General features: G+C 41.6%; 2 long non-coding RNA genes across 2 annotated transcripts in view; one reads left to right on the plus strand and one right to left on the minus strand.

Annotated features, from left to right (window-relative positions):
* Window positions 1-516: 516 nt before the first annotated feature.
* Window positions 517-17,023, minus strand: LOC133645693 (uncharacterized). The gene is made up of 4 exons (XR_009825181.1): window positions 16,755-17,023; window positions 10,602-10,793; window positions 6,169-6,300; window positions 517-2,766 (listed from the first exon to the last, which is right to left on the minus strand). It is a non-coding gene; the product is annotated as an uncharacterized LOC133645693 (long non-coding RNA).
* Window positions 17,024-17,141: 118 nt separating this feature from the next.
* The window catches only part of LOC133645695 (uncharacterized), a 67,047-nt gene continuing 58,952 nt past the window's right edge, over window positions 17,142-25,236 (plus strand). Inside the window, exon 1 of the long non-coding RNA XR_009825182.1 lies at window positions 17,142-17,888. This is a non-coding gene — a long non-coding RNA (uncharacterized LOC133645695). The remainder of the gene's footprint in view (window positions 17,889-25,236) is intronic.

Here is a 25,236-nt window from a genome sequence, read left to right on the forward strand (position 1 = left end):
GTTTACTTCAAGATGCCGTCACACGCTTTGCTTGTGCTCTTCTTATTTTCTTCTGCCTGCCAGAAGAAGACTGTTTATCATCAGCATCAGCTTGAGGTATGTAAAATGTGTTTCATTGTGTATATGTGTTTGAAGACAATATTTACATGCAGTAGCAAAGGTTTGAAGTCTGACTAAATGAAAATCATTAATTAAGTTTATTACTTACATTTGTACAGTTCTTTGGGTTTCTGGTCTGCCATCTTTCTTCTCGCACTCGATAGTGTAGGGAGGTCTGCAAGCTCACTTCACTTCGAGGGAGCTACTTCGCCCTTCCTCCCTACATGGCGGATAATTCAAACGCCTATTGACGTGAACACCAAAATCAAGGAGGAAGGGCAACAAGGGCGGAAGAGGGGTATTCGAATTGAGCCTAACTCTGTCATAAGGGTTAGTGCTTTTCATACCTACCATGGTTATCTGAGTAATTTATTGTAGGTAGGTAGGTAGGTATTTATTGTCATTGCACATGTACAACAAAACTTTGTTTATAAGCAAATTCCCGTTCAAGATTAGACAAAAAAACAGTGTACAGGGTTACAGAACAGGAACGCTGATGGGTCGCCACAAGGTGCCCCGCAAACGATGGGAAAAAGGTAAACGCTGGGGAAGGATGGATAAAAAAATACAATCTAGACAGGGCTCCCAAAGGGGCCCAGTCTGGAAAGGGAAAACCCCTTCATAGCAAAGCACATATACATATTACAACATACATCTCGAGACTAGCAACAGAGGGGAGGGAGTGGGGCCCACGGTGGCAGGCTGCAGCTCTTCAGGCGCTGCCCATCCGTCCATCATCCCTAAGGGAGAGTCTCGAAGCCAGGGAAACAACACAAGTTAGAATGTTTTGTTTACGAGTGAAAATAAAATTTGCTTTTCACTCTAAATTGTCTATGACTGATCCTCAAAATCCATCCTGCGGGGCAGACATAATTTCACTTGATCAAACCTTTTCTAACATTCCACATATACATAAAAGTATATACTATATTTGTGCATATATCAAAGTAGATTAGTATCGGTATTGTATTGAAAGCAAACAAAGGAACAGTATTTGTTAGCAAACAAACACAGAGTCAATGAGTGATGATGCTGTCGAGCAGTGTTTCTTAACCATTGGGGGGCCCATTGTTGGGCAGCAACCGCCCCCTACTGGGCCGCCAACAAATATCAGTTTCTCAGCTGTGGTTTGTATTGGCTGCAGTGGCACATTTAGTTGTAATACATTATACCACCACTTGAGGCAGTAATGGCAATATAAAAAAACAGAAGAAGTCTGAAGCAAAAGTGATAGAGAAGTTTCTTAAGTGCAAAAATTATGACTAAAGTGGTGAAACTATTTTCATTTGGACTTTAATTTTATTGACATTTAGTTAAGAAACATTCATATTATTACTATTGTTCTTTATTATTAATTTAGTTAGTATTAATTTATTTTAGCTCTAATTATTTGTATGTAATCTTTTTTAGTTTTTATGTGTCCCTTCTTTTGCAGTATATTTGATTATTATTTTTTATTTGTAATTACCCTGACCTAAGCCTTGATAATGATGATCTATGTGATCAACACATGCTCTCATATCATTTGACAAGATTTATCCTGTTAAACTGTAAGTGGGTCAGTTATATTGGTTGAATACATCCTATCCATCCATTTTCTACCGCTTGTTCCTTGTGGGGTCGCGGGGGTGCTGGAGCCTATCCCAGCTGCACACAGGCGGAAGGCGGGGTACACCCTGGACAAGTCGCCACCTCATCGCAGGGCCAACACAGATAGACAGACACAATTAAAATCAAAAGTAAGATTACTAATTCAGTGTTAACATTTGAGTGGGCCTCGGGCCCCTCTGTAGTAGAAAAGTTGGGCTCCGAGGTCAAAAAGGTCAAGAACCCCTGTCATAGAAGGGCGACAGAGCTGGAGGAGAATGACTTCTGGGTGGGAAGTTGAGAGCAGGCTCACACAGGCACATTTTTTTCACGCAGGGTATTAATAACGTGACAGGAGTGCGTGGCATTCTTTGTTATGGCATTAGGTGGAATAATACACGGGCAAATGGACTCGATTGTTAGGAGCAATGTTTGGCCATACGATATTTCAGATAGTAAACAAAAAACGGGCAAAACTTTTGGTGAACATTACCGTGGAAAACAAATCTTCTGAAAAGCAAGGGGGGGGAAATTAGCGTTGTACTTTTTTAAAATTATAATGTATATATTTTTCTATCTTATATGTAACGGGCCGGGTGCACACCAGTGCACATTCATCAGTGCGCTGCGCCACGCCGGCTGCAGCAAGCAGCTGCATTCAATCATCAGCAATCAACACACCTGTCACTGATGAGAAGAGCTGCCTTCTTAAGCCAGCGCAACCTGCTATTCTGGGCCAGAACGTAAACACTTGTTCACGTACAGTAAGCAAATTGTATCTCGCTCTATGCTCTCTCTGTGTTTTCTCCCCCGCCGCGTTCACTCGTCTCGTGTTTTCCTTGTCGTCTTCCAGCAGCATTCCTCCGTTCCCGCGTCACGAGCTGTGTGTCTCGTCTCCCCGTATTCCCTCTGGTTCTCTGGCTGCTTCTTGGATCTCGACCTCCCGCCTGGACACGGACCTTCGACGCCTCTCTATTGCCCCCGACTTCCTGCCTGTTCTCTGGACCTCCGAGCTTGGCTTGCCCCTCTTGGACTTCCGCCTCTCGCTCAACACTCCCGGTAACACTCAGCAGTTAATTCCTACATACAGTCACACACACACACACATTTTGAATTATTTACACACTTTATTTTGTATTTATATATATTGTTTACATATATAAATAAACCTAGAGCTAAAATGACTTTCCCTGTTGTCTGTGCCGTCTTCTTCCCCTGTACAAACGTAACATTATATCCATCAAAATAGGCAAAGTGTGGCTGTATGACATTGTCATTCACAAAGAAAACCACTCACACTGTCGACAAAATGCCTGCATGTTTGGAGTCTTAACAGAGCGACATATTTTCAGCAGAGTGGTCAGCCGGTATTCCCTCAGCAAGCGGCGGATATTCTGTCAGGCGATCGGAGCCCACTACAAAAGGAGAATGCAAAAAAACAACCGAAAACAAAACCCCACAGATGCGAATAGCTTATTGCTAAATTGTTTTGGTCTGGCAAGCTGCACTGCTGAGAAGTAGCTTGGAGAAGGGTTGCGTGAAAGTGAAAGACGGGAGAAAGCAGCAGACATAAATTATGGCCAGCTTGTTTGATGAGGAAGTGTGTGACTATTTGCTGTACATGTGTGAGAACACCATGAAACTGAAGCATATGTTGATCGTGATGACATGACACATTCATCATATTGCGTTGCTCTCTTTCTTGCTCGTGGAAATGAATTACTGTACTGAGATGCTTTCCTCTGCCATACAAAAGACAACAGCATGGATTCCAACTGCACTGATCGAGTTGACCTATTTATTTTGTTATCCACGAGTGGTGACAGCTGTTGAGTAACTTTCTGTGCAATATTATTGCGATATTTTGACAATGATACCATCGCCATACAGCCAATTACGCAATTATAGACAATTGATCAATTGACAATTGATCAATACATCTATCAAACAGTACTGAACAAAAGCATAATTACTAGCAAAGCACAACAAAACAACACTAACATTACAGTGCCAAATTCTTCCTAAAAGGTTCCCTGTTATGCAAAATAAATGTTTTTAAATAATGTAATATGTGTCGCTAGAATCATCTCCCTTCTTTTTTAGAGAGAACAGACGCTGGGCGTGATATTACTTTAGACCCACCACTACATAGATGAGCCCGCCGTGTGTCCTATATATGTCCACTATTTGACAGATGAAGAAAAAAAGCAGGCTTCACTACAAATCTTAAAATAAAGCCTTTACTGTTAGCACTGTAGCTATGCTAGTGTTGCTAACATTTGTACCATCACACACTCCTTAATGTTACGTTTTATGTGATACAGTAGTACCTCAACGTAAGAGGGCCCCAAATTAAGAGTGTTTTGAGATAAGTGCTGTCTCTCAGCTAATTGTTATATTTTAAGTTGCAAACAAAAATCTAAGTTACAAGCATCGCCGCCCCCATTAGTGGGCGGCGATGCTTGTAACTGTAATCTGTACCCTGTCAGATCCGCCCAAAAACATCTGATGTTACTCGCGAGCGTTAGAATATAACTAGAGCTTGACATTAGAGATGTCCGATAATGGCTTTTTTGCCGATATCCGATATTCCGATATTGTCCAACTCTTAATTACCGATTCCGATATCAACCGATACAGATATATACAGTCGTGGAATTGTGATGCCCCGCTGGATGCATTAAACAATGTAAGAAGGTTTTCCAAAATAAATAAACTCCAGTTATGGAAAAAAATGCCAACATGGCACTGCCATATTTATTATTAAAGTCACAAAGTGCATTATTTTTTTTAACATGCCTCAAAACAGCAGCTTGGAATTTGGGACATGCTCTCCCTGAAAGAGCATGAGGAGGTTGAGGTGGGCGGGGTTGAGGTGGTGGGGTGGGGGGTAGGGGGTAGCGGGGGGTGTATATTGTAGCGTCCCGGAAGAGTTAGTACTGCAAGGGGTTCTGGGTATTTGTTCTGTTGTGTTTATGTTGTGTTACGGTGCGGATGTTCTCCCGAAATGTTTGTCATTCTTGTTTGGTGTGGGTTCCCAGTGTGGCGCATATTTGTAACAGTGTTAAAGTTGTTTATACGGCAACCCTCATTGTGACCTGTATGGCTGTTGACCAAGTATGCCTTGCATTTACTTGTGTGTGTGAAAAGCCGTAGATATTATGTGACTTGGCCGGCACGCAAAGGCAGTGCCTTTAAGGTTTATTGGCGCTCTGTACTCCCCCCTACGTCCGTGTACACAGCGGCGTTTTAAAAAGTAATACATTTTACTTTTTGAAACCGATACCGATCATTTTGAAACTGATACCGATCATTTCCGATATTACATTTTAAAGCCGATAGCCGATGATATCGCCAGTCCGATATTATCGGAGATCTCTACTTGACATGAAAAAGTTTTTCAACCAAGGGAAGGAAGAAAGTGAGTGTTAAGGTCAGTGTTAAGAAGAAGTGAACACAATTCATTAAATAAAATAAATAAATCATCACTAACATGATGGAGAGTGTAACCAAATTAGTGAAGCAGTTGAATGGTATCACTGCTTGTCTGTACCATATTGAAGCCGAAGAAGTCTAACGCCAGCCAAGAATGTTGAAATGATATTGAACGTCAAACATTTATCCATGAAAACATGGAGAAGCTGCTGATGGTGTGTTTGACGTAGAAGCCGCTCAAAGTAGATACTGTAGAAGTCCACTCTAATATGGAAGTAAATGCTGTTTTTATCCAATATTTCTTATCTAAATTTGTGTTTCTTTTTAAAAGGCATGTTGCATGCTAAAACTGTGCTGTTTTAGGGCGACCATGCACCAATTTTAATTTTAATTCATTTCAAAAGGAGACGTTGATTTGCGATACAAGTGTTTTGAGTTAAGAGCTCAGTCTCTGAACAATTGAAGCTCCTCAGTTGAAGTAGCGATATGGAATTTATGACATTTGACAAGAGCACAGTTACAGTATTCTGTCTGTAAAAAGCTGCTAAAGTGCAATATACCACACATTTTATTACTCTATTGTGACACCTCTGAGACTTATTAAAATAGTTGAAAAATAGTAAAATAGTTTCTAATGTTAGTGTAACAAAACTGTGGAGAGGTATTGACACCTATAAATATATCAATATTTAACCACTTTCCTATTATAAACTCTAGTATTTAGTCACATGTACACACAGTGTATGGACAAGACTAATGAGACAAACAACTTTACTTTTCTAACTTTTACTATCCTGGTTTGACATGTGTCAACAGTTTTAGTTAAAAAGTAAAGCGGATAATCAACTACCAGAAATGTGGGAAAAGTATCAAAGAAAAACAAAACAATCAGTATCAACATACACTTTAAGGTAATCACACTCCAAAGGTTTTTTCAAAAACGAAGGTGTTTATTTTTCTGCTGGGCATTAGCGCTGTCAAAATAGAGTCAAGCTTGAAAGCTACAAATTTAATTTCATTCCAAAGTTTTGAATTTGAAAAAGATACCTGCTGTGTTTCATGCACAGAATCCGCAACGAGTTTCCAGCAATTCGTCATCGTCTGCGTGGACTCCTTCCATCTCTGACACAGCACAAGATTGACTGCCAGTAGAAATAGCTGGACCACCAGGTACTCACACTTTAAAACACCACAAGAAAGGCTGATTTATTCCATGGATAAGCAAAAAAGTCAGTTATTTGTGAGTGGGCGAGAAGATTTACTCACCCTCTAACCTCAGAATGTTCATCTTGGAGTATTTACATTTTAAAACCAATTAATAAATATTCAAAATAGATTCTTCAATTACTTGTTCACACTTGTACATTATAACACTTGTACAATATAAGCAGAGCCAAAACAAAAGCTTCATTATAATTTTTTCATGTACATGTAAATGTATGTTTCACTGGCACTCTCTAATGGATGGATGGATGTATGTATGGATAACATGACAGTAAACAAAGCATTTCCCATACCATCATGTATTTGTGGTTGCCTGGTGCGGATAAAGTAGTGGACTGCCACAAATAGATTTGGCTCTGCTTGTTTGCCCTCGCTCATAAACACATTATAACGCAGCTGGCCTTCCAGAGAATAAGAACAAGAAGCATGAGGGAACATTAGTGTTACCAATTTAGCGAGTAATCAAAGCCCTCTCCATCAGGGGTTCTCAATTAAATTTGTCCAAGGGCCAGAATTTATTTTAGTGTAATCTGATGACTGGGGTGTGGGGAGTTTATAAATGTTTTCAAACAAAAAAGGCTATTTAAAACATTATACATATATTTAACAACAAATCTTTGCGTAATTGTTGATTTATTAGTGGCAATGTATTCGATTTTTTTCATGGCATTAGGCCACGGGTAATCAAATTTTGGAGGCCCAAAAATATATATTTTTTAATGTGGTGCACAAATAACTTTTTCAATGAGGTCAATTTAGGTTATAAGCAATGTTCCCTCTAAGGTGTGCGCCTGTGCAATTGCGCACTGCTCAAGCGTCCTCTGCGCACGGCAAATCTATGCCACGCACAAAATCAAATAAAAAAATAAGCGCATAACAATTTTCGACACGACAGACAAGACAGAGACAACAGTTTTCGTCATCATTGTTCAAATATTGTAACGTCTGTCGAGACGCTTTGAGGACATGAATTCCATCGATCACTTTACTGAGCAAAACTCTTTATTGTCGGCCATAAACACATCACCAAAACATTAGTAAAAAAAAGGATATCTAGCAAAAATTTTCTGCAGTACAAACCAGACCAAAACCAACTTTGTTATATCAACAGCAGCCGCTCGCTCTTTCTCACTTGTGCCAACTGCACATATGGCACTTAGCCAGTGATGCGTTTACAGCCACACAAAAAGTCGGACAACTCCAACACCACACATAAAGTGTAATTCCAGGTCGTTAAACTATGATTTACCAATCAAATGTGTGCTTATTCTAGTGTCATTTATTTATAAATATTAATCATGAAATGTTGTTAGTATATTAAATAAATACTAATAAAAATATATTTTTTACAAACAGGAAGTTGCAGGAATGTACACATGATCCCCTGCTTACATCTCATTGTGCAACATGTGAATGTTTTAATGGGAACTAAATGCAATGTCTGAAAGGGGTACAAATTATTTCCAAAGCAGGACCTCCACCCAGACTACAAGTACACAGTTCATGAAAAACAATATTTTTTGTTATTGTCATTGTAAGTGGGCCTAAACACTTATATTAGAAACTAATCTCATGGAAATGACTGCTGTCATTTGATTATAATAATAAGAGAATGTTGTCTGTCTATCTGTGTTGGCCCTGTGATGAGGTGGGGACTTGTCCAGGGTGTACCCCGCCTTCTGCCCGAATGCAGCTGAGATAGGCTCCAGCACCTCCAGCGACCCCGAAAGGGACAAGCGGTAGAAAATGGATGGATGGATGGAGATTGAACTTGTTATTTAGTCAGGTTTGGGACAGGTGTGCTGCTGGTGTAGTCACAGTGTGCACATCTGATGTTGCTCACATGGGCTCCACTGAATGCTCAGGGAGTTGTTGCGTTTGCTCACACACATGAAAAATTAGAGGGAACATTGGTTATAAGCACTAATAATGTAATATTCAAAACTTCCCTGTGGTTGCTGTGTGATCCAAGAGCGAGTTTTGCTTAAATTTAATGCATTCTTTTATCATGTCTGCATCTGAGAATGGTTTCTTGTGCTTTCCCAAAAGCCATGCCATTCTCAGTGAGCACTCTTTGGCCTTTTGTTGTTGTGTCATCGATGTGGCAAGATTCCTGCTTGCAGCTTCATATTCCGATTTCAGTGCAATGAATTTTGATATTCTCACCTATGAATGTTGAGTAAATATCTCTTCAAAGTTTCTGTACTTTGTTTCGTAATGCCGTTTTAAATTGGACATTTTCACAACAGCAATAGTCTCCTGGCATATTAAACACATGGGTCTTGTGCTTGTTGGAGGGAGAATACATGCAAATTATTCAGTCCAGTTTTCACCGTCCACTTTTCTTGAACACTAACATAGGCCTAGAAAACATGATGACTGTTTTTTTTTTTTTATTGTGCATGCAGGCCCATTATAACAGGTATAGGCGGTCTGCCGTTGCATGAAGTGAAACAACACTGGTAAGTAAATAACTTCAGGTTGTTAAATGTGGTTTTAAAAACGTTATATTATGTCAGACATTTCTTATGACAAACAAAAAAGCTCAGTTTCCACACGCAAAGTAAGAGTTTTTGAAAGTCTCCACTCCGGCCAGGGTTTTCAAACCATCAGAAAAATATGCATTTTTAAGTCTTGTGTTTCTGTGAACATTATTTTTGGTCTCATGTCTATGAATACTTCATGGATCTCTCCGAATATTTATTTCCCAGCATTCGATGAGCATCACACTTCTGTTTTCACAGTCAAATAACTTTCTTGCAAGAACTTAATGCCGACATTCTGTTTTGTTCAGTTTCCAATCCCAAACAAAAAGCACCACTAATGTGCAGAGCACATTTTCGCATTTGACCACACTGTCCAACATGGACCAATTCCTTCCACGCCTCTTGAAAACAATATTTTGGTGTATGGATATGAAAGAACGAACCGCCCAATGTGTGAATGTCTCACGCCCCAAAAGCTGGCTGACTGTTTATTGAAACGGGTCACTTCACATCTTTACGACTGGTTGTCCTCCAAAACGGGAACTATTTGAAGGCTTACTGCTCGTTTGACCCGGGCCAGACTACAGATTAAAGCAGACATTGGTGGCGCAAAGTGATTATGATGTCAACTGGAACAATATGAAAGGTTTTCACTCAGTGTTTGTGTCTATGACATAATCCCTCAGAGGGAAACAGAGGAAATGCTGTTTTGGAGGGTAATTAATGGAACAGCTCACAAAAACAATGGAATATAATATAGTAAAGTCACATTGCAAATAATGTTTTTGTTTGTGTAACAGTTAATTTTATGAGAGCAGAATGGTCGTCTTTTCATTGTCCAATTTTGAACCGTGAGACTACTAATTAATTGTATGTTTAAATGTTCATATTTATTATAGTGGTTGCAGAATTAATTGCATAGTGAGGGAAATGTTTTGTTTTCCTCGTGTAGTTATGGGACTGTAGCAAAATAGTAAGAATAAACCCCAGTAGAGATTAGGAGCGATTGGAGTCCACTTTATTGTCATTGTGCAAAGAACATCTAACCTAAAGTGCAAATATAGGAATATTTACAGTACGGTGCATATGTGGGACAATTAAGAAGTATAATTAAGAAGTAAGTTATACACATATTTACATTTGCTTGTTGTTCACATCACATCACTTTTTCCACATTTTGTTATGATAAAGCCTTATTCCAAAATGGAATACATTCATATTTGTCCTCAAAATACTACACACAATACACCATAATGACAATGTAAAAATATTGTTTTAGACAGTTTTGCAAAATTATTGAAATAAGAAATCAGATGTACATAAGTAGTATTAATATTAAGCTCAAAAGTGAGATTAGGTGCATGCTGTTTCAACTGATCATCCTTGAGATGTTCCTACAACTTAGTTGGGAGTCTACCTGTAGTAAATTCAGTTGGTTGGACATGATTTGAAAAGGCACACAGATGTCTTTATGCAAAGTCCCATTCTTCAGAGCACAAACCAAGAATGAAGTCGAAGGAATTGTCTGTTGACCTCCCAGACAGGATTGTCTTGAGGCACAAATCTGGGGAAGTGGTGTTATGGTTGAAGGGAGTTGATGGCACAGACACAAGGGGGAAGTATAGCTCTATGATTTATTATATATATAAACAATATATATATAATAATCAAACAATAATAATATAAACTAAACAAGAGAATGGAGTGTGACTAATCCACGACGGGTGTATGTGTGTTTGACTATGTGTGTAACTAATTGTTGTGTATTACCGTGATGTGTTGGGCGAGGAGGAACAAGGCAGGAAGGCAGTCCGGACTGTGGGGCAGGCAGATGATCCAGGGCGAGAGAGAGGCGTCAGAGTCTGTGTCCATGCGAGGGGTCGAGGATCGAGGGTGGCAGTCCAAAGTCCAAAAGGGAAGTTGAGGCGCACAGCTCGATCACACGGGGACAAAGGCAGATTGCTGGGGAGGACGACAAGGAAGAACAATGAAACACGGAGGGGAAAACGCAGAGAGAGACAGAGAGAGAGCATAAAGCTGGGTTATCGGCTTACGGTACAAAAGACTAAGTTCCGGCGAGGATCCTTGGGTCTACTGGTCTAAATACCGCTCGCCCTCATCAGTCCTAGGTGTGTTGATTGCTGATCACCCACGCCTTGCCGGCATGTAGGCGTGATGCGGTCAGCGCAAGCAGGGGCGTGTCTCGGCGCGCTGCCAGCGGAGGTGCTGGCAGGGCCAGCTGCCGGGGAAAAGCGTGCTCGAGCCCGCGCCGTGACAAATGTACAGAAAAATATCTCCTGGCTTGAAGCTCCCAATTAACACAGTGGCCTCTATCATCTGTAAAAGGAAGATGTTTGGAACCACTAGAACTCTTCCTAAAACTGGCCTGTCGTCTAAACTGAGAAATTGGGGGAGTTCTTGGTCACTTCCCTAGTCAGGGAGGTGACCAAGAACCCGATGGTCACTCCGTCAGAGCTACAGCATTCCTTTTTGGAGAGAGGAAAATCTTGTTGAAGGACAACCATCTCTGCAGCAATCCACCTATCAGGCCTGTATGGTGTAGTGGCCAGACGGAAGCAATTTGTTAGCCAAAATGCACCTGAAATACTTTCAGACCATCCATCCATCCATTTTCTACCTTTTGTCCCTTTTGGGGTCGCATGAGAAACAAAATTATCTGGTCTGATGAGATAAAGATTTACTTTTGGTGTGTATGCCAAGCAGTGTTGGGTTAGTTACTGAAAACCTGTCATGTCTGTGTTAATCATGTTTTTGTTTTGCTTGGGTTTTGGGCTCTTTTTAGTTCCTGGTTGCACTTCCTTGTTTGGTTTGGTTTCCATGGTCACCCATTAGTTTTCACCTGTCATGTCACGCACCTGTTCACCTGTCTTGTCACGCACCTGTTCACCTGTCTTGTCACGCACCTGTTTTCACTGATCACGTCACTATTTATATCTGTCTGTTTCTGTTGTTCGTCCTGGCGTCCTCGCACTTTTTGATCCCTCCACTTCATGTCATGTCACAGTTCTTTGCCAAGTAAGTTTTGTTCATTTATGCCACAGTTAGTGTTTTTGTTTTATTGTTCATAGTTTCTGCCTTTGTGCAAGTTTTGTGTTTCTACCCAAGTTTTGTATTTCCGCCCTCGTGCAAGTCTTTTGTTTTGTATAGTCAAGTTTTCTACCTCCACTGTGAGCGCCTTTTGTTTATTCCTTTTTTTATTGTTAAATAAACATGTATTTAAATTCACGCCTCGCACGGGCCAATTTTCCTTTGCCTTCCGGAGAAGCAAAACCCAAGAACCCAGTCATGACAGTAGGACGCCAGCAGAAGAGTTTCTCCGCAAGAAAATTGGACGTTATTGACGAGGCTTCTTGGGAGGTGCTGCGCGCGATGGAGACTGAGACGCTGTGCTTTTCCCCCAGGGAGCGCAGGGGGATGATGTGGGGGAATGGAGGCAAGCTGGTGCCGATCGGCGCGTCGTTCCCGTCCCGGAAGCGTCGCCAAGGACGAGGGAAGACTTCCGCGAGCCGGCAGGACACGCCGCTCCCACAAGCCCCTCCCCCTTCGGGCGGAAGCAAGCAGCAGCCAGCCCGGCTTCGCCCTGATGATATCACAGACCAGGATTTTTTTTTCAAGACTTTTTCTTTTGATCACTCACCTCCAGCAAAAGACTGTAAAAACATTATAAGACATTATCAGGACATGTTTTTACAAATTAGATCCTGTCAGTCACAGTCACCCAGTTTTCATGCCCCGCCCCCCAGGACTCAAGCCACGCCCAAGTCACACCTTTTTTTTTCACCCACAAGATCCCAGGTACAAGAAGAAAGACTTTTTGGACAATTTAGAGGGGAGGATTTAGCCCCCCTCCTGACCTCCCTCCACCCACCCCAAAAGACGGTTCCAGACCGCGGGGAGCGCGTCTGGGATCCACTCCTTGAGGGGGGGGCTAGGGCTGGGAAATGTTCAGGTGGGGTGGCTCAGCATCGTCACGCCAAGCCACAGCCTCCAGCTCGGCCACCACCACCTGTCTTTCGACCTGCCAAACCACAGCCACCAGCACGGCCACCACCACCAGTTTTTCGACCATTCCAAGATCCACCTGCTCCACGCCCAGCTCCACGCCCAGCTCCACGCCAAGCCCCACCACGCCAAGCGCCACCAGTACCTGCTCCACGCCAAGCGCCACCAGTACCTGCTCCACGCCAAGCGCCGCCAGTACCTGCTCCACGCCAAGTGCCGCCAGTCGCAGCTTCACGACGCCAAGTGCCGCCAGTCGCAGCTTCACGACGCCAAGTGCCGCCAGTCGCAGCTTCACGACGCCAAGTGCCGCCAGTCGCAGCTTCACGACGCCAAGTGCCACCAGTCGCAGCTTCACGACGCCAAGTGCCGCCAGTCGCAGCTTCACGACGCCAAGTGCCGCCAGTCGCAGCTTCACGACGCCAAGTGCCGCCAGTCGCAGCTTCACGACGCCAAGTGCCGCCAGTCGCAGCTTCACGACGCCCAGTGCCGCCAGTCGCAGCTCCACGACGCCCAGTGCCGCCACACCAAGACCAAGTCCAAGCACCGCCACGCCAAGACCAAGTCCAAGCACCTTCACGCCAAGACCAAGTCCAAGCACCGCCACGCCAAGACCAACCACGCCAAGACCAACCACCCCAAGTCCAAGACCAACCACGCCAAGTCCAAGACCAACCACGCCAAGTCCAAGACCAAGACCAACCACGCCAAGTCCAAGACCAACCATGCCAACACCAAGACCAAGTCCAAGACCAACCATGCCAAGACCAAGACCAAGTCCAAGACCAACCATGCCAAGACCAAGACCAAGACCCAGACCCTCGCCAAGACCAAGACCAAGACCCCCGCCAAGACCAAGACCCCCGCCAAGACCAAGACCCGCCACGCCAAGCTTCGCCGCCTGACGCGCCACGCCAAGCTTCGCCGCCTGACGCGCCACGCCAAGCTTCGCCGCCTGCCATGATGACGACGCGCCTGCCTCCTCGTCTGCCACGAAGGTGGCCACTGCCTGGTCGTCCGCCACGCCAAGTGCGCCCACCTCTTCGTCGGCCACGCATGTGGCCCTTCCCGGGTCGCCCACCTCGCCGGTGGTGGCGGCGTTCCACTCGCCGCCGCCACATGACTATACCTCGGTGGATTCGGGGCCACTTGGCCTGGCGACCCACCGCCATGTCCCCCTCCCGCCCCCCCATGACTCTTGTTCATTTTTTTGTGTTGGGACATCTGGGATCTGTCCGTAAGGGGGGGGGGGCTCTGTCATGTCTGTGTTAATCATGTTTTTGTTTTGCTTGGGTTTTGGGCTCTTTTTAGTTCCTGGTTGCACTTCCTTGTTTGGTTTGGTTTCCATGGTCACCCATTAGTTTTCACCTGTCATGTCACGCACCTGTTCACCTGTCTTGTCACGCACCTGTTCACCTGTCTTGTCACGCTACTGTTTTCACTGATCACGTCACTATTTATATCTGTCTGTTTCTGTTGTTCGTCCTGGCGTCCTCGCACTTTTTGATCCCTCCACTTCATGTCATGTCACAGTTCTTTGCCAAGTAAGTTTTGTTCATTTATGCCACAGTTAGTGTTTTTGTTTTATTGTTCATAGTTTCTGCCTTTGTGCAAGTTTTGTGTTTCTACCCAAGTTTTGTATTTCCGCCCTCGTGCAAGTCTTTTGTTTTGTATAGTCAAGTTTTCTACCTCCACTGTGAGCGCCTTTTGTTTATTCCTTTTTTTATTGTTAAATAAACATGTATTTAAATTCACGCCTCGCACGGGCCAATTTTCCTTTGCCTTCCGGAGAAGCAAAACCCAAGAACCCAGTCATGACAAAACCAGTAACTAGTTACAGTTACTAGTTACTTTATTTCAAAAGTAACTCAGTTACTTAAACCAAAAAGTAATGCGTTACTGTGAAAAGTAACTATTTAGTTAATTATATAAATTTAAATTAAATTTAATGCCCTTGTAGCCTTCATATCAGTACTGTTATTGCACTGGAGAATAATACAATCTGTTGATCAACTTGACATGCATTTGCATCACTGAACTCTGCTAAGCAATGTGGTCTACATACAACACACAAACACAAAGATATGTTTCAAAGGGCCAATTTGTTTCAGGCCAGAACAAATTGACAAAACTATTTTGAATAGCTGCAACAAAACATACATAAGTAACAAACAGCATAATAACAACATAGCTGTAAACCAAGGAAGGCACACACTACATACATAAAGCCTAACCAGGCGTTTTTTTTTATCTCAAGGAATTCTGAAATAAAATCATGTCTTCATGAGATCAACACTGTACTGAAGCCCAGAACACTCTACACCAGGGGTGGGCAATTCATTTTTACCGGGGGCCGCATGAGCAACCCGAGCACTGCTGGAGGGCCACACCGACAATATTTCAATTAAATTTTGCTCAAATTATTTTTGATATACCGTAAGATAGATAATAATAATAATAATAATATTTTCATTTAACCTAACTTATCTTTATACAAAAGCAAATGGCTTTTGATGGTTTTATTTTCAACACTTTCTTACACAACACTTCCTGATGTATATTACAATACAAAAATTTCAATTTCTGTCACTTTATCCTGCATCCTCTTTGTTGTAGAACCTTTATTTAACCAGATAAGAAAACGTTGTGAACGTAGCACGCCTGTAAGATGATTGGCGAAGAAGGAGGAAGCGTTGCTGTTGCGGAAATGAGGAGTGAGGATTGGTTTTCCTTTTGGAAAGAACGAGATAAGTTGAGCTGTGTTAGTATAGCATGCTCAATAAAAGTTTAAAAAGTGCATCAGACTTGGTGTGCACTTCTTCTGGACGCTACAATTGATGTCAGAAGTGGGATGAAATGCCTCGCAGTTCGCCTTGCCATCAAACCTGGGAGTCTTCATTGAGGGCGGAATTCCCCCCATGGCAAGCAGCGTGGCTGCCCCTGTAAAAGCTGTCTCTCTCTCTCTCTCTCTCTCTCTCTCTGTCTCTCTCTCTGTCTCTCTTTGCGGCGAGCTCCTCACGTGGCACGTACCTCCCGATGACGTAGCACACAAACAGTGCAGTATGCGCAAAGTTTTACTTCTGCCACCAATTGTAGCATCCACAAGAAGTGCACATCAAGTCTGACGCTCTTTTTAAACTTTTATTGAGCAAGCTATACTAACACAGCTCAACATATCTCGTTCCTTTCACACGCACGTCTCCTCACTCCTCATTTACGCAACTCAAGAAGACAACATCTACTTCAGCAGGTCGTTACACTATATTCTTTAAACACAGCAACGTGTGTACCACAAATAAGCACACGGCTTTACCTTTACTTGGCAGTCCATGTCTTTTTGAAAACACGCCATTCGTCATCAACTTTTCTCTTTTTAGCGTCTCGGGGATAACCGGGCATCACTTGTCGCTGTGCGCCTTCCCTCACAGGACATACGCACATATAACACTTTTCAAAATAAAAGCAGCACAGTTGTATTGCATGCACGACAAAGATGTTTTTTTAAATTTATTTTGTAATTTGAGATTGCCGCTGCGCGCACGAGCATACGTCCACACGGAAGTAATACAAATAACGCTTTTCAAAACAAAAGCAGCACCGTTGTATTGCACACTCGAAATAGATGCTTTTTAAAATTTATTTTGTAATTTATAATTGGCCTCACGCGGGCCGGACAGGGACGTACAAAGGGCCGGATGCGGCCCGCGGGCCGCACAATGCCCAGGTCTGCTCTACACATTTCCCCACTTAATTTAGAGAAAAGGAAAGATTGGCCTGGCCCACTAGCATCCCTCTTTATGTTTGTGAACTTTATAGTCTAAACATTTAGAGTGATGTGATAATCAAACACTCTAGAAGTCTAGAATGAAAGAGTATATAAGAGAATTGACAGAGCGTGTGTACCTTCAGTGTGCAGTGCCTCGTTAAAATCCAGCCGCTGTTGGAGGTGGAGGTGAAGTGTGTCTCTTTACTAGCTTCGTCGAAGCATGTTGTTTTTGTAGCGGTTTCAGCATATTTGAATTGCTAGGATAGGATCTTTGATCCAAGACACAACTTACATTCAACTAAAATGTTATTTTCTTTGTGGTCGACAAAAGAAATACTGAAAATATCTCCATTTTAAGAAACTCGGCTTCGGGCTTCGCCATGATGTCTTCTTAGTAAACACAGACACGCCCCCTCCCACACACACACACATACACACAGACAGCGCGCTGCGGAAGAGGCGACAAGGAAGAGGCGCGCCGCCTCTTCCTTGTCGCCTCTTCCGCAGCGATGCAATAAAACACACTCAGATCTTCTCAGTTTCTAGCCGATACTACATAAAAAATCATGTAGTAACGGTAACTGAGTTACTGAATATAAAAAATAACGCGTTAGATTACTATTTACCGCCGATAGTAACGGCGTTACCGTAACACGCGTTAGTCCCAACACTGATGCCAAGCATCATATTTGGAGGAAACCAGGCACTGCTCCTCATCAATACCATTCCTACAGTGAAGCATTGTGGTGGCAGCATCATGCTGTGGGGATGTTTTTTAGCTGCAGGAACTGGCAGACTAGTCAGGATAGAGGAAAAGATGATTGCAGCAATGTACAGAGACATCCTGGATGAAATCCTGCTTCAGAGTGCTCTTGAAGACTGGAGCGACGGTTCATCTTTCAGCAGGACAACGACCCTAAGTACACAGCCAAGAAATCAAAGGAATGGCTTCAGAACAACTCTGTAAATGTCCTTGAGCCAGAGCCCAGACTTGAATTTGATTCTCCAGCACCCCTGCGACCCCGGACGGGGCAAGCGGTAGAAAATGGATGGATGGATCTCTGGAGAGATCTGAAAATGGCTGTGCACCGACGCTTCCCATCCAACCTGATGGCGCTTGAGAGGTGTTGCAAAGCGGAATAGACATAACTGCCCGACGATAGGTGTGCCAAGCTTGTGGCATCGTATTCAAAAAGACTCGAGTGCCTGGAATTCGCATGGCTGCGGTTGTTGTGACCCCAAGATGCAGGAACCAGGAGATCAATGTTCAGGTAAGAGACTTTATTACTCTCAAAATAGGAGGAAGAAGTCATACATGTAAAGGCTCTCAACATAATCACAATCCTCGAGCCTTGAGGAACAGGCAAGGCAGGCATAAATAGCAGCCTGATTGGCAACTGCAACCTTGTGTGCCGGGCTGCCAATCAGGGACAGGTGAGGGAAACGATCGCTCAGGGAGACATGCAGGAAATGGAACAAAATTAAGAGCGCCGACAGGAAACAAACACCAAACAAGGAAACAAACAGAAGTGAAGTGACAGATTGTCACATTGAGGCTGTAATTGCTGCTAACTAAATATTGAGCAAAGACTGGGAATACTTATGTACAGGTGATTTATTAGTTTTTTAATATTTCTAAAAACAACTTCACATTGTCATTATGGAGTATTGTGTGTAGAATTTTGAGGACAAAAATGTATTTATTTAATTTTGGAATAAGGCTGTAACATAACAAAATCTGGAAATAGTGATGCGCTGTGAATACTTTCCGAATGCACTGTAAATACGTCGAACTACTTAAAATGTGGACTGACCCATCTCACGCTACCTTATTTGAATTTTGAACAAGGTTCCTAATTCCAAAGATGACTCATTTGTGAAACAGGACTGAAAGTAATGAGAGATAATTTTTAGTACAGAATTATGAAATACTCAATCAATCAATCAATGTTGATTTATATAGCCCTAAATCACAAGTGTCTCAAAGGGCTGCACAAGCCACAGCGACATCCTCGGTACAGAGCCCACATACGGGCAAGGAAAAACTCACCCCAGTGGGACGTCAATGTGAATGACTATGAGAAACCTTGGAGAGGACCGCATATGTGGGTAACCCCCCCCCCCCCCCCTCTAAGTACATGAAATAGAGCCACATCGCAGAAAAATCTGAAAAATTAATTAGGGAACTTAGATTTGGCGTTCTTGTGGCTTGCAGATGATCTGAATGATAGAAATCCCTGTGGACCATGTGACAAGGTGAATATACCACTTTGTTGTGTCACTTTGGCACATTGTGGTTGTTGGCGTGACCTCAGGCAGCAGAGACGGTAGAAAAACATGCAGATCAGAAAATAATTTAATTAGGTACCATAAAATAAAGAGCAGTCCCCCACAGGCTAAAAAATTCAAACGTTTTGCAGTTGGCAGGAGAAGAAAAGCAATACATGCCAAAGCAATAACCAGCTGAGGTAAAGCAATGCAAAAATCATCCTGCGGACAGGGCTGGCATGTAAAGCATTTTGATTGGCAACCAGGGACGGGTGTGTCGAATCAGCACTCCAGCATGAAGTGGAGGAAGGAGCACCAAAAAAGAAACAAACACAAAACACAGGAAAACAACGATACATTCCAAAACTGTCATGTAGGATCATGGCGTTTTGAGACGAGTTAGTATTAGGGGTGTGCATTTCTACCTTAAATGGCGACCCCATATAAATCTTAATAGATGGGTTACGATACAATTCACTAACAATGCTTTTTAAAACATTACGATTCGATGGAGATGTAAGCTTTACATGGTAAAAATAAAATTGAACGTATCATGTATCATGTCAGAACAACTTCATGTTCAATACCTTTGAGACACTTGTGATTTAGGGCTATATAAATAAACATTGATTGATTGATTGAATAATACAGGAACCACAAATAGGTGGTTCCTGTATTATAAGCAAATGGTAGTATCAACTTCAAGGCATTGCAATCCATAAAGAAGAAAATATGTGTGAGTTAAAAAATGCTAATTATGATTAGAACTGCAAATTAATTTTCTGCTGTTGATTCATAGTTTAGTTGTATTTTTTTTGTTAAACATTGTTCAATGTTAGAGTATTACATTTAAAGGCCTACTGAAATGAAATGTTCTTATTTAAACAGGGATAGCAGGTCCATTCTATGTGTCATACTTGATCATTTCCCGGTATTGCCATATTTTTGCTGAAAGGATTTAGTAGAGAACATCGACGATAAAGTTTGCAACTTTTGGTCGCTGATAAAAAAGCCTTGCCTGTACCGGAAGTAGCGTGACGTCACAGGTTGTGGATCGCCTCACATCTGCACATTGTTTACAATCATGGCCACCAGCAGTGAGAGCGATTCGGACCGAGAAACCGACAATTACCCCATTAATTTGAGCGAGGATGAAAGATTTGTGGATGAGGAAAGTGAGAGTGAAGGACTAGAGGGCAGTGGAAGCGATTCAGATAGGGAAGATGCTGTGAGAGGCGGGTGGGACCTGATATTCAGCTGGGAATGACTAAAACAGTAAATAAACACAAGACATATATATACTCTATTAGCCACAACACAACCAGGTTTATATTTAATATGCCACAAATTAATCCGCATAACAAACACCTCCCCCCTCCCGTCCATATAACCCACCAATACTACTCAAACACCCGCACAACACACTCAATCCCACAGCCCAAAGTACCGTTCGCCTCCGTAAAGTTCATACAGCACATATATTTCCCCAAAGTTACGTACGTGACATGCACATAGCGGCACGCACGTACGGGCAAGCGATCAAATGTTTGGAAGCCAAAGCTGCGTACTCACTGTAGCGCGTCTGCTATCCAACTCAAAGTCCTCCTGGTTGTGTTGCTGCAGCCGACCGCTAATACACCGCTTCCCACCTACAGCTTTCTTCTTTGCTGTCTTCATTGTTCATTAAACAAATTGCAAAAGATTCACCAACACAGATGTCCAGAATACTGTGGAATTTTGCGATGAAAACAGACGACTTAATAGCTGGCCACAATGGTGTCCCAATAGGTCCGCTACAATCCGTGACGTCACGCGCAAACGTCATCATACCGAGACGTTTTCAGCAGCAAAATTGCACTTTACTAATCTAACCCGGCCGTATTGGCATGTGTTGCAATGTTAAGATTTCATCATTGATATATAAACTATCAGACTGCGTGGTCGGTAGTAAATAAATAATAATAAATGGGTTATACTTGTATAGCGCTTTTCTACCTTCAAGGTACTCAAAGCGCTTTGACAGTATTTCCACATTTACCCATTCACACACACATTCACACACTGATGGCGGGAGCTGCCATGCAAGGCGCTAACCAGCAGCCATCAGAGGCAAAGGGTGAAGTGTCTTGCCCAAGGACACAACGGACGTGACTAGGAAGGTAGAAGGTGGGAATTGAACCCCAGTAACCAGCAACACTCCGATTGCTGGCACAGCCACTCTACCAACTTCGCCACGCCGGTAGTAGTGGGTTTCAGTAGGCCTTTAAACAAAAGACTTAAAAACGAACTAAACCTATTGACTGGCTCATTGACATGAACGATGGGTTTGTTTTATTTGAAGTGTGACAGTGATGAAACATTTACATCTCAAACAAGGCAGACACAGCAGCAGCTTTGCACAGAGTGGGTGTGGGTCTCCTCTATTCTCTGACCAGAATGGGATGGAACTTTATTGTCATTGCACTTAAATGTACAACGAAATGTGTTTTCAGTACAAGCTGTCTAAGAGCAGACATTCAGTAGACAGAGGACCGTCTGTGAGGAAAGGCTCACAGCAGCACCGCTTGTACGTTGAGGACATTAGAGTGTTACCTGCTTTCATGTCGCCAAACATCCCCCAAAAATGCTAGATTTGTCACTAGTGGCTTTTGAAAAAGAAAGTCAGTAAGATGAGTCGGGAAGATTCTAGATTTAGTGAGAAAGTCGCCACATTGACAACACTGCGCAGAAGTGTGTGTGTATGAAAAATAAATACGCCAAAACCCGCCTTACTTTGCTTCTGATTGGTTTACACTGTGTGGTGCCTTCCGTGGTCGGCTAGATTTAGGTACAATAATTCAAGGATTGGTCTGTGATCGTTTTTTCTGGTAAGTCAATCAGAATTACTTAAACTACGGCAGGCCGCGAGGAAACACGTTTATTACTATAAAAAAACAAATAAAGAGGGAAATATAAGTGTGGGAAATGTCAAGTGTGGCGTGAGAAAAGATTAAATTGCGTGACTCTCAGGCTTGGCAGCTCTAAGCTAGGTCTTTAGCACAATGAACATTGTCGTAGATGCTGTGATTACCTCGCAGAGTTGTGGCTAAGTTGGAGCTGGAAGTCTTTCAGATCAGTGTCCTCTTGTCTTGCCAGTTGGTCGGTCTGCTACCATTAGCATCCTTAGCTCCTTCATCGCCGGCTTGAGTGTCACAACAGGTGAGTGCTCAGATTAGTCGTGCTGCCGCTACTTTATTACTGCTTTCCAAACAAATGGATATACTTTTTCCAACTAAACATTCTTTTTTTTTCTAATAATCTAAACGATAACCACACTTTAGATGTAATATTCGGGAGTGCATTGTTTGTAAACTATTTTGGTGCTGTCGTCAGTCGCAAACAAGAACGGATCTTGCGGCCATATTTTGTATCAGATCTCCAATCAACTGATTAATGACTTTCCAACCCGACATCGACAGATCCATAATATATATAGATCGATCCAGAGGCTCGCCTAACGATGAATTCATACTTCTAAAGTTATCGGTTATTGGTTTGTACTGATTATTTTTTACACCCCTAGTTAATATAGATTAGAGCAGGGGTCACCAACCTTTTTGAAACCAAGGGCTACTTCTTGGGTACTGATTAATGCGAAGGGCTACCAGTTAGATACACACTTAAATAAATTGCCAGAAGTAGCCAATTTGCTCAATTTACCTTTAACTCTGTTATTATTAATAATTAATGATATTTATCTTTGTGGAAACACTGATCATCTTAATGATTTCTCACAATAAATATATATAGAAACAGATAAATATCAATATGCAACACTTTATTTATATATTTTCTCTAAGTGCACATTTTTCAAATTGAACATTTTCAAATGATCACTTCTAAGACAGTCTTGTGAAATCACAATATCCCATTTTAACTAGCTAGCCACTAACATTTTTTAACAAATCATGAATTACTTTGCACCATGTTTGTACAAATAATAACTCATGTAAAATACAAAAGTAAACTCTCAAATTTTTAAATCATGTCACACTTTGAACTGGACACCAAATCTGTTATCTGTTTCTTTGTCAGTTAGTGGGAAGCCTGGCATTGCATGCTGTTAACTAGTGTGTTGTACTCTGGTGTGTAACTTGACACTGCAACTCTGAGTGAGTCTTGCAGATGTGCATCAGTGAGGCGTGTTCTGTGTTTGTTCTTGATGAAGTTCATGTCAGAAAAGGCTGATTCACAAAGATAAGATTTTTCCTCATTGTTTGCGGAACCTTCTTAATCTTTTGGACATATTTTCACAGCAATCTGGCCTTAAGCTTAATTATGATAAATGTAAAATGTTAAGGATCGGAAATCTAAAGGGAACGTCCTTTCGAATGGAATGCAAAGTGCCTGTTTTGTGGACAGATGGACCAGTTAACATACTTGGTGTTGTTGTCCCAGAAAATCTGGAAGATCTAGGCTCAGTAAATTATGATAATCGACTAAGAAAGCTGGACAAAATTATGCAATTATGGAAAGGGAAATCCCTAACCTTGTATGGTAAAATGTCTATTGCCAACTTGTTAATTATTCCTCAATTTATTTATTTGTTTTTGTCATTACCAGCTCCATCACAAAACTTTTTTAAGATTTATGAGCGGAGGGTCTTCGATTTTGTCTGGAACGGCAAACCAGAAAAGATTAAAAGAAAGGTTTTGTACAAAGAGTATGAATATGGGGGCCTGAAACTTCTCAACCTTGAAGCTATGTGTCTGTCTTTAAAAGCATCAATTGTTCCAAAGATGTATTTAAACATTGAGTGGTACACAAATGTCCTGGTGGACAAAAAACATGTACTGTATCAAAAGAAATTGTATCGTTTTTTACAAGTGATCCCCTCCCAGAGAGTCTGCTGGGAAACATGGCGGGGTTCATAAAGGAAACAATCCACTCATAGTGGTGTTTTCAATTTTATGTGCCAGAAAAAAGAGACGATATTTTGCAGCAGTTAATATGGATGAACTCTAATATTGTAATAGATGGAAAGCCTTTCTTTTGGAAAAATATGTTTGAAAGAGGAATCATTTTTGTCAATGATATTATCAATGAGAATGGTAAAATTATGAAGTATGATGAATTTAGAGCTATGTATGGTGATGCTTGCTCAAGCTTTTCATTTTATCAACTAACTGGAGTAATTGGGAAAAGATGGAAACAAATAATTAATTATGGAACTACTAAATTATTAGTTTGTAAACCTCTAATAAGAAATTCTAGTTGGCAAAAAGGAACTAAAATAAATAGAAAAATATATAATTTTTATTTAATAAAGAAATCTTTGAAGGCTGCCTCATACAACACAAATGGAAAATGGGAGGACTTTTTTGACTGCCCATTGCCATGGGATGCCATATTCAAACTAATCTATAAAACCACTATCGATGTGCAAAATCGTTATTTTCAAATTAAAATTATTTATAACTTCTTACCCACAGGGAAAATGTTAAAATTATGGAATATGACAGAGTCAGATGATTGACGATTTTGTTGTGAGGAGCCTGAATCCACCCTGCATTTGTTTTGGTATTGTCATATTGTGTCTTTGTTTTGGGTGGAAGTTGAAAAAATGTGTTTAAGGATTGGTTTGTTTATGAAGCTTAATGTGGTTTCTGTTATTTTAGGAGAGTTCATTGACAATCATGATTTAGTCAATTTAATTATAGTACTCTGTAAAAGGTTTATTTTTAAGGCCAAAAACAGATATTCACTTAGTATTACTTTCTTTAAAACATTTATTCAGTATTTTCTAACTTTAGAAAGTTACATGGTTGAAAACGAAAATGATCCCAAAAAACATTAAAAAAAAGATGAGAAGTCCTCAAAGGCTTATTTTGAAAGTATAATTATGTTTATAGATTATATGATATCTGTTGTTGTGTTCCCTAATTTGAGTGACCTGGACATAAATGCTTATGTGTGTTGCTGAGTCCGACTTGGACATTATCTGGACTGGGCCTGGTTTAAAAAACCCTTTAAACAAATCTAATTTCATTGACAACCTGGTCTGTTGAAGATAAGGCCCTTTTTTAAAAAATAAAATAAAATAAGATAAACAAATAAAAAACATTTTCTTGGATAAAAAAGAAAGTAAAACAATATAAAAATAATTACATAAAAAATAGTAATTAATGAAAATGTTAGTGGACCAGCAGCCTATACAATCATGTGTGCTTCAGGGACTGTGTCCCTTGCAGATGTGTTGTCTATGTTGTGGGAACCAGAATATTGGTAGCAGAAAGAAATAACCCCTTTTGTGTGAGTGGGTGTGGATGAGTGTGCATGGGGGAGGTTGTTTGGGTTGATGCACTGATTGAA

The sequence above is a fragment of the Entelurus aequoreus genome, linkage group LG03 (genome assembly GCF_033978785.1).
Source record: "Entelurus aequoreus isolate RoL-2023_Sb linkage group LG03, RoL_Eaeq_v1.1, whole genome shotgun sequence".
NCBI classification, from domain to species: Eukaryota; Metazoa; Chordata; class Actinopteri; order Syngnathiformes; family Syngnathidae; genus Entelurus; species Entelurus aequoreus.